The 12,000-nt window shown below is 38.9% G+C and overlaps 1 long non-coding RNA gene across 1 annotated transcript; it reads left to right on the forward strand.

Annotated features, from left to right (window-relative positions):
* The first annotated feature begins 7,469 nt into the window (after positions 1-7,469).
* Positions 7,470-11,516, forward strand: LOC145877335 (uncharacterized). The gene is made up of 2 exons (XR_014391654.1): positions 7,470-8,395; positions 10,334-11,516. It is a non-coding gene; the product is annotated as an uncharacterized LOC145877335 (long non-coding RNA).
* Positions 11,517-12,000: the final 484 nt, after the last annotated feature.

A 12,000-nucleotide genomic window follows, 5' to 3' on the forward strand; every position in this document is an offset into this window, starting at 1 on the left:
ATCTAGTGGAGTAATAACATGTTCAGCTACTGAAGACATCGGCTCTAATCTAGTGGAGTAATAACATGTTCAGCTACTGATGACATCGGCTCTAATCTAGTGGAGTAATAACATGTTCAGCTACTGAAGACATCGGCTCTAATCTAGTGGACTAATAACATGTTCAGCTACTGAAGACATCGGCTCTAATCTAGTGGACTAATAACATGTTCAGCTACTGAAGACATCGGCTCTAATCTAGTGGAGTAATAACATGTTCTACTACTGAAGACATCGGCTCTAATCTAGTGGAGTAATAACATGTTCTACTACTGAAGACATCGGCTCTAATCTAGTGGAGTAATAACATGTTCAGCTACTGAAGACATCGGCTCTAATCTAGTGGACTAATAACATGTTCTACTACTGAAGACATCGGCTCTAATCTAGTGGAGTAATAACATGTTCAGCTACTGAAGACATCGGCTCTAATCTAGTGGACTAATAACATGTTCAGCTACTGAAGACATCGGCTCTAATCTAGTGGAGTAATAACATGTTCTACTACTGAAGACATCGGCTCTAATCTAGTGGAGTAATAACATGTTCAGCTACTGAAGACATCGGCTCTAATCTAGTGGAGTAATAACATGTTCTACTACTGAAGACATCGGCTCTAATCTAGTGGAGTAATAACATGTTCCACTACTGAAGACATCGGCTCTAATCTAGTGGACTAATAACATGTTCAGCTACTGAAGACATCGGCTCTAATCTAGTGGACTAATAACATGTTCAGCTACTGAAGACATCGGCTCTAATCTAGTGGAGTAATAACATGTTCAGCTACTGATGACATCGGCTCTAATCTAGTGGACTAATAACATGTTCAGCTACTGAAGACATCGGCTCTAATCTAGTGGACTAATAACATGTTCTACTACTGAAGACATCGGCTCTAATCTAGTGGAGTAATAACATGTTCAGCTACTGAAGACATCGGCTCTAATCTAGTGGACTAATAACATGTTCAGCTACTGAAGACATCGGCTCTAATCTAGTGGACTAATAACATGTTCAGCTACTGAAGACATCGGCTCTAATCTAGTGGAGTAATAACATGTTCAGCTACTGAAGACATCGGCTCTAATCTAGTGGAGTAATAACATGTTCAGCTACTGAAGACATCGGCTCTAATCTAGTGGAGTAATAACATGTTCAGCTACTGAAGACATCGGCTCTAATCTAGTGGAGTAATAACATGTTCAGCTACTGAAGACATCGGCTCTAATCTAGTGGACTAATAACATGTTCTACTACTGAAGACATCGGCTCTAATCTAGTGGAGTAATAACATGTTCAGCTACTGAAGACATCGGCTCTAATCTAGTGGAGTAATAACATGTTCAGCTACTGAAGACATCGGCTCTAATCTAGTGGACTAATAACATGTTCAGCTACTGAAGACATCGGCTCTAATCTAGTGGACTAATAACATGTTCAGCTACTGAAGACATCGGCTCTAATCTAGTGGAGTAATAACATGTTCAGCTACTGAAGACATCGGCTCTAATCTAGTGGAGTAATAACATGTTCAGCTACTGAAGACATCGGCTCTAATCTAGTGGAGTAATAACATGTTCTACTACTGATGACATCGGCTCTAATCTAGTGGAGTAATAACATGTTCAGCTACTGAAGACATCGGCTCTAATCTAGTGGAGTAATAACATGTTCAGCTACTGAAGACATCGGCTCTAATCTAGTGGAGTAATAACATGTTCAGCTACTGAAGACATCGGCTCTAATCTAGTGGACTAATAACATGTTCAGCTACTGAAGACATCGGCTCTAATCTAGTGGAGTAATAACATGTTCAGCTACTGAAGACATCGGCTCTAATCTAGTGGAGTAATAACATGTTCAGCTACTGAAGACATCGGCTCTAATCTAGTGGAGTAATAACATGTTCAGCTACTGAAGACATCGGCTCTAATCTAGTGGAGTAATAACATGTTCTACTACTGAAGACATCGGCTCTAATCTAGTGGAGTAATAACATGTTCAGCTACTGAAGACATCGGCTCTAATCTAGTGGAGTAATAACATGTTCAGCTACTGAAGACATCGGCTCTAATCTAGTGGAGTAATAACATGTTCAGCTACTGAAGACATCGGCTCTAATCTAGTGGAGTAATAACATGTTCAGCTACTGAAGACATCGGCTCTAATCTAGTGGAGTAATAACATGTTCTACTACTGAAGACATCGGCTCTAATCTAGTGGAGTAATAACATGTTCAGCTACTGAAGACATCGGCTCTAATCTAGTGGAGTAATAACATGTTCAGCTACTGAAGACATCGGCTCTAATCTAGTGGAGTAATAACATGTTCTACTACTGAAGACATCGGCTCTAATCTAGTGGAGTAATAACATGTTCAGCTACTGAAGACATCGGCTCTAATCTAGTGGAGTAATAACATGTTCAGCTACTGAAGACATCGGCTCTAATCTAGTGGAGTAATAACATGTTCTACTACTGAAGACATCGGCTCTAATCTAGTGGACTAATAACATGTTCAGCTACTGAAGACATCGGCTCTAATCTAGTGGAGTAATAACATGTTCAGCTACTGAAGACATCGGCTCTAATCTAGTGGACTAATAACATGTTCCACTACTGAAGACATCGGCTCTAATCTAGTGGACTAATAACATGTTCTACTACTGAAGACATCGGCTCTAATCTAGTGGAGTAATAACATGTTCTACTACTGAAGACATCGGCTCTAATCTAGTGGAGTAATAACATGTTCAGCTACTGATGACATCGGCTCTAATCTAGTGGACTAATAACATGTTCAGCTACTGAAGACATCGGCTCTAATCTAGTGGACTAATAACATGTTCAGCTACTGAAGACATCGGCTCTAATCTAGTGGACTAATAACATGTTCAGCTACTGAAGACATCGGCTCTAATCTAGTGGAGTAATAACATGTTCAGCTACTGAAGACATCGGCTCTAATCTAGTGGACTAATAACATGTTCAGCTACTGAAGACATCGGCTCTAATCTAGTGGAGTAATAACATGTTCTGCTACTGAAGACATCGGCTCTAATCTAGTGGAGTAATAACATGTTCAGCTACTGAAGACATCGGCTCTAATCTAGTGGAGTAATAACATGTTCAGCTACTGAAGACATCGGCTCTAATCTAGTGGAGTAATAACATGTTCAGCTACTGAAGACATCGGCTCTAATCTAGTGGAGTAATAACATGTTCAGCTACTGAAGACATCGGCTCTAATCTAGTGGACTAATAACATGTTCAGCTACTGAAGACATCGGCTCTAATCTAGTGGAGTAATAACATGTTCAGCTACTGAAGACATCGGCTCTAATCTAGTGGAGTAATAACATGTTCAGCTACTGAAGACATCGGCTCTAATCTAGTGGACTAATAACATGTTCTACTACTGAAGACATCGGCTCTAATCTAGTGGAGTAATAACATGTTCAGCTACTGAAGACATCGGCTCTAATCTAGTGGAGTAATAACATGTTCAGCTACTGAAGACATCGGCTCTAATCTAGTGGACTAATAACATGTTCAGCTACTGAAGACATCGGCTCTAATCTAGTGGAGTAATAACATGTTCCACTACTGAAGACATCGGCTCTAATCTAGTGGAGTAATAACATGTTCAGCTACTGAAGACATCGGCTCTAATCTAGTGGAGTAATAACATGTTCTACTACTGAAGACATCGGCTCTAATCTAGTGGAGTAATAACATGTTCAGCTACTGAAGACATCGGCTCTAATCTAGTGGACTAATAACATGTTCAGCTACTGAAGACATCGGCTCTAATCTAGTGGAGTAATAACATGTTCAGCTACTGAAGACATCGGCTCTAATCTAGTGGACTAATAACATGTTCTACTACTGAAGACATCGGCTCTAATCTAGTGGACTAATAACATGTTCAGCTACTGAAGACATCGGCTCTAATCTAGTGGAGTAATAACATGTTCAGCTACTGAAGACATCGGCTCGAATCCAAGATTGTGCCTTTTCGATTTTGAGAAAATTAACAACCAAGGAAGAATTTTTCACTTCTCTCTGACTTCTCAGATAGAAGGACTGTCTTAACTTGCATAAAAAGTTTGGATGGAAACCTGGTTAGACACCAAAAAGTTATTTTGGGTAACTTTACAAAATGTGGACAAAACAAAATACCTTAGACAACGTGGGATCATTCTGTAAAATAAATGATGGCAGAAATGGAGGTGGAAAGGACTTTATGCACATATATTGATATAATAATCACCATATGGAAATAAACCTGGAGACATGTGATGCACTATATATCCTAAAGTATGTGGACATCCCTTCAATTGAGTCGATTCGGCTATTTCAGCCACATCCGTTGATGATATGTGTGTAAAATCGAGCAGAGTGCCATGCAATCTCCATAGACAAACACATTGGTAGTAGAATGGCCTTACTGAAGAGCTCAGTGGGTTTCAACATGGCACCTGTCCATAGTATGCCACCTTTCCAACCAGTCAGTTCATTATCAAATGTCTGCCCTGCTAGAGCTGCCCCGGTCAACTGGAGGTGCTCTGTACATACTAGATATTCATTGTCAAACCGCCATTTTGGATTCTTCCAATAACTGTATAGTGGTTTTTTATACATTTGATCTTTTTGGGGGCTCCCGAGTGGCCTAAGGCACTACATCTCAGTGCAAGAGGCGTCACTACAAACCCTGGTTCAATTCCAGGCTGTATCACAACCGGTCGTGATTGGGAGTCCCATAAGGGTGGTGCACAATTGGCCCAGCATCGTCCGGGTTTGGCCGGGTAGGCCGTCATTGTAAATAAGAATTTGTTCTTAACTGACTTGCCTAGTTCACTATGGATCTACAAACAGGTTAGCTTCTTTAAAGCATTTGAAGTGTGTTCTGTGTTACTTCTTTGTCTATCCAATACCAACTGAATGGTGAATGAATGTATTTACAGTGAATCAATCAATCCAGTGGGATTATTGTGTGTTCTGTGTAATTCCTTCCTCTTTTCCAATACTAACTGAATGGTGATTGTCTGGTGTCATTTTGTCTTCTTGTTGTATGTGAGAATAGAAGTTGTTTCTTAGGGGAAGGGAACTGTTTATTTTTTATTCTGTATATTGGAACAAAATTCAACTTCAGTTGAAGAACTGGGATGAGCTACAAATCTCATTGTGGGGTAGGACACATGTTATAAAGATGGTTAAAGCTCCTAAACTGAATGACGGACACATGATATAAAGATGGTTAAAGCTCCTTAACTGAAAGACGGACACATGTTATACAGATGGTTACAGCTCCTTAACTGAATGAAGGACACATGTTATAAAGATGGTTACAGCTCCTAAACTGAATGACGGACACATGTTATAAAGATGGTTACAGCTCCTAAACTGAATGATGACCACATGTTATAAAGATGGTTAAAGCTCCTAAACTGAATGAAGGACACATGTTATAAAGATGGTTAAAGCTCCTAAACTGAATGACGGACACATGTTATAAAGATGGTTAAAGCTCCTAAACTGAATGACGACCACATGTTATAAAGATGGTTAAAGCTCCTAAACTGAATGACGGACACATGTTATAAAGATGGTTACAGCTCCTAAACTGAATGACGGACACATGTTATAAAGATGGTTACAGCTCCTAAACTGAATGACGGACACATGTTATAAAGATGGTTACAGCTCCTAAACTGAATGACGGACACATGTTATAAAGATGGTTACAGCTCCTAAACTGAATGACGGACACATGTTATAAAGATGGTTACAGCTCCTAAACTGAATGACGGACACATGTTATAAAGATGGTTACAGCTCCTAAACTGAATGACGGACACATGTTATAAAGATGGTTACAGCTCCTAAACTGAATGACGGACACATGATATAAAGATGGTTACAGCTCCTAAACTGAATGACGGACACATGTTATACAGATGGTTACAGCTCCTTAACTGAATTACGTCATCAGCATGTTTCCAATGTCCATACCTGCCTACACCTTTAACACCAGAGACAACATGATTCATCTGGACTATTAAAAGGACCAGGATGAACCAAGCTCGTTTACAGACAAAGACTTAGAAGGAGGATTAAAGCTCCCTAACATGTAATTATATCAAGAAGACTTTATAACTGCCCTGATAGGCTCTTTATTGACAACTCTAATAGGCCAACTTGGGTCGACATGAAAGAAGAACTTAAGAACTTAAACTTAACAAAACAATCATAATGAATCAGATTACATGGCCCCCAGGCTATATGAATATAAAGACATGAGACAAAACAATCATAATGAATCAGATTACATGGCCCCCAGGCTATATGAATATAAAGACATGAGACAAAACAATCATAATGAATCAGATTACATGGCCCCCAGGCTATATGAATATAAAGACATGAGACAAAACAACCATAATGAATCAGATTACATGGAGAGGGGGGGACCTGATCCTAGATCATAATGAATCAGATTACATGGAGAGGGGGACCTGATCCTAGATCATAATGAATCAGATTACATGGAGAGGAGGACCTGATCCTAGATCATAATGAATCAGATTACATGGAGAGGGGGGGACCTGATCCTAGATCATAATGAATCAGATTACATGGAGAGGAGGACCTGATCCTAGATCATAATGAATCAGATTACATGGAGAGGAGGACCTGATCCTAGATCATAATGAATCAGATTACATGGAGAGGGGGGGACCTGATCCTAGATCATAATGAATCAGATTACATGGAGAGGGGGGGACCTGATCCTAGATCATAATGAATCAGATTACATGGAGAGGAGGGACCTGATCCTATATCATAATGAATCAGATTACATGGAGAGGGGGGGACCTGATCCTAGATCATAATGAATCAGATTACATGGAGAGGGGGGACCTGATCCTAGATCATAATGAATCAGATTACATGGAGAGGGGGGGACCTGATCCTAGATCATAATGAATCAGATTACATGGAGAGGGGGGACCTGATCCTAGATCATCATGAATCAGATTACATGGAGAGGGGGGACCTGATCCTAGATCATAATGAATCAGATTACATGGAGAGGAGGGACCTGATCCTAGATCATAATGAATCAGATTACATGGAGAGGAGGACCTGATCCTAGATCATAATGAATCAGATTACATGGAGAGGGGGGACCTGATCCTAGATCATCATGAATCAGATTACATGGAGAGGGGGGACCTGATCCTAGATCATAATGAATCAGATTACATGGAGAGGGGGGACCTGATCCTAGATCATAATGAATCAGATTACATGGAGAGGAGGACCTGATCCTAGATCACAATGAATCAGATTACATGGACAGGGGGACCTGATCCTAGATCATAATGAATCAGATTACATGGAGAGGGGGGACCTCATCCTGATTCAGCACTCCTCCTTTGAGACACTGCCTTTATGAATAAGGAATGCTGTTGTAAAGTGTAGTTACAGCAGGTGTTTACTGCCATCTAGTGGAAGATACCAATAAAACACTTTATTATCAGGATGGGGAGACGGCTGAGTGCAGGATCCATGGTGAGATGACAAAAGAGGAAACACACTATATGGAGAGAAGTACAAATAAAGTATTTCTGAACAATAAAGGACAGAGTTAGAGAATAAATACCTGGAATTACATATTATTACTAGTTAGTAGATCTCTTCTGTCATCATTATTTACCCATACACCGGTGACGTCAGAAGGGACGTGATTTCCTCATATGAAAGTGAAAGTAACTGTGTAGTCTACACCGTTACAAAATGACTGTAGAAAATGTAGCGCACATTTCTCTGCAACATTAGAAGTAGGATAAATGTGTTGATTTGAAGGACAGACGTACAGACTCTGGTAAGTCTTGGCTACATATAACTATTATAAAGTTAGGTCGTAGTCAGACATTCAATAGACAGAGTAGGCTTGAGATATGATTCTTTATCATGCTGACCAACCTGGGCCCGTTTTCCACGATGGAATTTAGGCTTAACGCTGGAAACGCATAAGAAGTGGTAAACGATAATTAACAAAATACAAAGTTGAGTAAACGCTATTTTACAAATAAAAAGGTGCTTAAGCGCGTTTACGTGGGTTTACCCTCCACTACATCCCCGTTGATGTGGTGTGCAGCGTAGAGTGTATAGTCATTTAGTCTCTATAGACCAGGTGGCCAGTTGGTGAGAAACTGTTCAGATGGGGTGGTTTAGACCACTGCACCACCCAGGAGGTGACTGAAAGTAAATATGTGATTTTGTACAGGATCCATTTTGAGATGACAGAGCAGAAAACACTATATGGACAATACTGACAAATAAAGTAAGTATTTATGAACAATAATTCATTCTAAATGACAGAGTAAGAGAATGAATACTAGGAATGAGATATTACTAGTTAGTAGAACTGCTACTTGAGCTGAGTTGCTGACAGACAGCAGTTTTCAAAGTGGAAACTAATCAGTAGGTCTACATGTTATCAGTAAAACGTCTGGTAAAGATGGTGGAGGAGCTTTTACATTATATGGTTTTATGTTTATCTCAGGGTTTCTCATCCTTTGGTTCTTATCCAGCACGTACACACCTTACAGGGGAAAAACACAACTAAACCTGATTTCCAGTAAATTATAAGTTTAGCTAAAATAATGTAAGAGAGAAGTCTTGAAGAAGGACTATAACATTTTTTAAGCAAGATTCAGAACAATGTCACGTTACTGCTGTCTCATGTAACTGACTGTTAGCCCCACCCTCTGGTTACTGTTGTTATATGAAGGGTGACTCCTTGACTACAGTTGAAACTGACTGTTAGCTCCACCCTCTGGTTACTGTTGTTATATGAAGGGTGACACCTTGACTACAGTTGAAACTGACTGTTAGCTCCACCCTCTGGTTACTGTTGTTATATGAAGGGTGACTCCTTGACTACAGTTGAAACTGACTGTTAGCTCCACCCTCTGGTTACTGTTGTTATGTGAAGGGTGACTCCTTGACTACAGTTGAAACTGACTGTTAGCTCCACCCTCTGGTTACTGTTGTTATACGAAGGGTGACTCCTTGACTACAGTTGAAACTGACTGTTAGCCCCACCCTCTGGTTACTGTTGTTATATGAAGGGTGACACCTTGACTACAGTTGAAACTGACTGTTAGCTCCACCCTCTGGTTACTGTTGTTATGTGAAGGGTGACTCCTTGACTACAGTTGAAACTGAATATAAGAAAGTATCTGTACAGGGTCATTTTGAGATGACAGAGCAGCTCATAGTTTCATCTCTAAACTGCAACTCAGTTTCCAAGTAAAGTGAGTATTTCAGGTTAATAATGTAGAATAAAGTAGAGGGAACATTTGGAATCCACTAAACTAGTGTCTAGGTGCTGCTGAGTCATTCCTACCATGTGGTGCCTTTTCTGTCCCCAGGAAATATCAGTTCTTATTTAGTGTAAAATGTGGATTCAAAAAGGCTTTAAATATCAGGTGTCCTTTACCTTATAAACACCAAAATATGGATCCTGAAAGGGAATGTTATGCATTTTAACACTTTTTGTCAGAAGATGTAGGCGTTTTTGTCCCCAGGTGTTATTTATCAACTTCTACAATAAATATAAGCCATAAAATAACAAAATGTTAAACTGTTTCTTCATTATTTTATAGTCCTAGTTGAAGTCTCTTTCATCAATGACTTTTTTCATGATTATTGTATTTATCTATCCATAGGGGAAGCCTGGGTAACTGAAATGTCTGAGCTTTTTCAACAGTGTAACTATGAACATCTGTACCAAAACCAAATGAAGGGAGACATAGATATGATTAAAAAACAACTGTTGATGCGACATGAAAAAAAGATGGGTGGAGGAGATGAATCATCAACCCAAATTGAGAACCTTTTGTTTGATTCAGGGTGAATTGGTGTGTGAGAGATATATTATGTATAACCTACCTAAAAGCAAGAGATCTCTATGTGCACAGGGAAGATCAGGGATATTGTCTCTGTGTATTGAAACAGGTCAGATCAGGGATATTGCCTCTGCGTATTGAAACAGTTCAGATCAGGGATATTTCCTCTGCGTATTGAAACAGTTCAGATCAGGGATATTGTCTCTGCGTATTGAAACAGTTCAGATCAGGGATATTTCCTCTGAGTATTGAAACAGGTCAGATCAGAGATATTGTCTCTGAGTATTGAAACAGGTCAGATCAGGGATATTGTCTCTGAGTATTGAAACAGGTTATTTCAGGGATATTGTCTCTGTGTATTGAAACAGGTACGATCATGGATATTGCCTCTGAGTATTGAAACAGGTAAGATCAGGGATATTTTCTCTGAGTATTGATACAGGTCAGTATTGTGGTGAAATGGAGGAAAGACTATGTAACTATTGTGACCTTAAAGAAATAGAGAATTAAACTGATTTAATCCTCTATTTCCTTTTCTACCATGATATACGCTTGCTCTTATTCCAGAAAGACCACCAGATATACCCTGGCAGTATGTGATGAGTGATGAGGAGAAATTGAAATGTTTTTTTGTCCATTGTGTATTTCCGTTTGTGGAATATTTAGATAAATCCTGGAATATAAGAAAAATGTTTACCTATAATTAAATTGTAAAAATATTTAGCTTCTGCGTGGTAAATGGTACATGTGTATATAGATTGTGTATAGACTTGTCTCCCATATGACTCTTCTATGTGGTAAATGGTATGTGTGTATATAGATTGTGTATAGACTTGTCTCCCATATGAATCTTCTATGTGGTAAATGGTATGTGTATATATAGATTGTGTATAGACTTGTCTCCCATATGAATCTTCTATGTGGTAAATGGTATGTGTATATATAGATTGTGTATAGGTTTGTCTCGCCTATTGAGTCTTCTATGTGGTAAATGGTATGTGTATATATAGATTGTGTATAGACTTGTCTCCCATATGAATCTTCTATGTGGTAAATGGTATGTGTATATATAGATTGTGTATAGACTTGTCTCCCATATGAGTCTTCTATGTGGTAAATGGTATGTGTATATATAGATTGTGTATAGACTTGTCTCCCATATGAATCTTCTCTTTGTGTCAGACTGGGTTCAAATGACTTCTGTTTATTTTTTTCTGTATTTATTTATCTGTATATGTTATGTATGTATATATATACAGTATGTATATATGTATGTATGTGCATATATACAGTGTGTGTATATATGTATATTATTGTTCTGCTCTAGGGATATAATTATTGTTTGCATCACCTTATTTACTATTATGTATTGATTTTTACCTTATTTTTTTCACTATTCATGCGATGCCCAATGCAGAGAACACCGGAAGGAGAATTATCATTTAATTACCACAGTCAATTATTGTAATGTTTGTTTATGTGGCAATTAACCCCATAAGGGATGGGTTGCCAGTTGGCGATTTGACACGGAAATAAAATATCATTCATTCATTTGTTCATTCATTTTTCATTCATATTATTTAATTTAAGTTTTTCTGTGTCCCCCTAATATCACTTTCCACCCTGTTAGTTTGCTGTAATTCCTAGAGCAACACATAGAACACCAGCTTGTTTGTACGAGTCACAGTTTACAATAGAGAGGTACCATAATAGTTTGTTGTCCAAACCATTCAGACTCTACACACGATTTTGTGAGAAGACAGATTAGTCTGACAAACACCACTCTAGCTCTGACAACTAGATCATAGTGAATCAGATTACATGTAGAGGGGGGACCTGATCCTAGATCATAATGAATCAGATTACATGGAGAGGGGGACCTGATCCTATATCATAATGAATCAGATTACATGGAGAGGAGGGGGGACCTGATCCTATATCATAATGAATCAGATTACATGGAGAGGGGGGACCTGATCCTAGATCAGCTCTGAGACACTTCCTTTATGAATTAGGCCCCAGGAGTCACCAGGAC

Source organism: Salmo salar, unplaced genomic scaffold, assembly GCF_965601325.2.
Source record: "Salmo salar unplaced genomic scaffold, fSalSal1 ptg000888l, whole genome shotgun sequence".
Lineage (NCBI taxonomy): Eukaryota > Metazoa > Chordata > Actinopteri > Salmoniformes > Salmonidae > Salmo > Salmo salar.